General features: G+C 44.8%; 1 pseudogene; it reads right to left on the bottom strand.

Annotated features, from left to right (window-relative positions):
• Nucleotides 1-6: 6 nt before the first annotated feature.
• Nucleotides 7-1,942, bottom strand: LOC108298317 (annotated as a pseudogene).
• Between the last annotated feature and the right edge of the window lie 918 nt (nt 1,943-2,860).

Raw genomic sequence — 2,860 nt, 5'->3', positions numbered from 1 at the left:
GTTTACAGGGTGGATGAAGATGACAGGAACTTCTTTTTCAAGAGTCGTAGATCTCAGCGAAGTGCTACTATTTACAGTAGTTTCCACACCAGTACTGATCTCTGTCATCAGCTTTGAGAGGGGAAAGTTTTCTATATCATCATAGCACTCCACCAGACTACAGAAACTCTTGTCTCAGGTCCAAGGGGAGGAACAGGGTGACCCTGAGGCAGCTTCTTCAATCTGGAACTGGGACTGAGCCTGTGTGAGGAATTAAGATTGTCTGTATGATTGGGGAAAAGCTCAAGTGTCAGGGATGGCTGTTTCAGAATTCCTGGCATAAGATCCATATTTGAATCCCTATCTTGGTCTGAGATGTTTCTTTCCAATGAATCAGTTAAGGACTCCACAGGAGAAGGAACCACAAAAGCTATTTCCATAAGGGCATCAGCACCTTCTTCTGTCCATTGTAAATGCTAGCTCCAATATCTTCAGAGGAAATCACTTCTTCTTGTTGAGATCTTTCACCATCATCACAACAATTAATAGACCAACTGGTAGAAACATGCCCAGTCCAACCAGGGTGTTTGCCCACATCAACTGACCAGTCAAGAGAAAGCAAAAATTCTAGGAAATGTGGCTGAACAGTTCTGGAAGACTCCACATTCTTTAAAATCTCTTGGTTCATTTTCTGACCTGGCTTCGTATAGAAAATAAAAACTGTGTCAAAAGGACTCCATGGCAAGAGATCCAGATACCCAGTGTCATCAAACAATCCCAGTATCGTGGAATCAAGGGCAATAAGATGAGGAGGTAGATGACTATTTGGAGGTTCCTTTAATGCTTCTAAGGACAAAAATCCAAAGTGTGAGAGGAAAAGGTGGGCTGTTTGGAATTCCTAGGCAGGAGGCCATGGCTTGCAATCCGTAACTGGGTCAGGAAAACTTCTCTTCTATTCCTCCTTACTCTGTTGCTCAAGGTGCATTTCATAAGCAATCTGCTGGGCCATGCCACTCCTTAATTTTTCATGTCTCTCTTCTAATTCTTCAGTGACCGTTTCATGCAAATCTAGAATGTTGAGATCTGCTTTCACAAAGGAATCTTGTCCACCTCTTCAGGAAATGACCGATGTTTCACAGAATATTTAAATCCAACATCATTTTTAGAAACTGGGTGAGGTTCAGGCACAAAAAGCTTCTGGTTTGCTTTTGCTCCTCTGGGTAAAAGACAAAGCTGTTGCACCCAAGCAAGTCTTCCAGACATCCGCCAGACCAGCACAGTGACGGAGGGGAAAAAATCATTCTGCTCATTTCCAAGAGGTTGTTCCAGTATTGCCAGGATGACACTGTTATCCAAGACAAAGTACTGGAAACTATGCTTATTTATGGTTGGCAGCCTGGAGTATTTAATCAAAGTGGTCTCATTCACAAGACTACAAGGAGAGGCAGGACCACTAAGTGAAGGGAATGTGCCAAGCAACTGCATAATGCATGTTAGGGTGGCTTCAGCAGCATCCTTTACCCTCATAGATGCAGGGTTTAGCTCCTTATCTCCTTTGTACTTGACATTTTGCTCGTTGTGCTTGGACTTACTTCCTGAGATGCCCAGTTCCACAATCTCCAGTACTTCCTTAAGGCAGTCCTTTTCATCAAGCATATCAGGGTGCTCTGTCAGCCAGACACAGACACACTGAAAAGCTGCCACTATCATGGAGTGTAGATCCCTGGAGTGAAGAGGAGCTGGCCGACTACACTGATAAACAATGTAGCTGCACACAGAACTGATGGCTCGCTTCCGGTCTCCTGCAAAGGTAAACCATCACCTTTACCTTTGCAAGGCCAGAGAGGAGGTCTAGAGCTGCCAGTGCAAGACTGTGTACCAGAAGGTGCTCTACCTGAACTCCAAATGTAAGGAGGTGGCAGACGGCTACCAGCACTGTATGATGGCACAGTACAACTGGCATGATAGCCCCAAATATGTAAAGCGATGAGCCATGGTGAACCCCGAGGTGCAGCAGATCATGAGTGACCTAGTCATGCGCCTTATCCTGTAGCAGATACAGAAGGAAACCCAGGCACTCAGCGAACACTTAAAGAATCCTGTAATAGCACAGAAGATCCAGAAGCTGATGGATGTGGGTCTGATTGCAATTCGGTGATGACTTGTTCAACCCCTCTTCCCTTCGCCCTCATGTGGAAGAGGAGCTGGGGACCACGGTGAGCAGCATGGAGTGGAAGGGAGAGCAGGGAGAAAGAAGGCTTCATCTCTATATTTATACATAACCCCAGGAAGACACAGAGACTTGTAATTGGCACTGTTCGTGCAGCTGCTGTTTCTGGGCCTTCCCAGCATATGCATGGTCTCTCCACCGCTGCCCTGGAGTTCAGTGTCTCCATCCCCTGCCCCTAGTCACTGGCTCGACTGCTCTCCCATAGTTGGCTATTTTTTATTTGGGGCAGTGGGCATGTACGGGGAGGGAAGCTGTCTCATGTTTATTCCACAACCCCTTCTCCAATAAAACAAGCCAGTTGGGTGTGGTTATAAAAAAATGAGTTTAACTCTGTAAGTTGAATGTACACCTTTACCACGATTCTGCTAGATAACTCCGTTTTTGTTTGGAGTCAGATATTTCTCATTACATCTTATACACCCATTCACTCTGGAATATCCATACACAGATTTTAGAATAAACGTGTTTCTGACTCGCTGAATCTAAACATAGATGCACCTTCCTAACGTGAATGAACACACAGCAGAGCAGGTTGATATGTACGTTTCTTCTGTGTTTTATTCGCAGTCTTTCCACTAATTCTTATATGCCTGTATATGGCTGGAAATATCCGTTTCTAGGTTCTCCAAAGAAATGGTTTCTGAACTGTTA

The sequence above is a fragment of the Cebus imitator genome, unplaced genomic scaffold (genome assembly GCF_001604975.1).
Source record: "Cebus imitator isolate Cc_AM_T3 unplaced genomic scaffold, Cebus_imitator-1.0 Scaffold933, whole genome shotgun sequence".
NCBI lineage: Eukaryota > Metazoa > Chordata > Mammalia > Primates > Cebidae > Cebus > Cebus imitator.
This window is presented reverse-complemented; position numbering and strand designations above follow the sequence as displayed.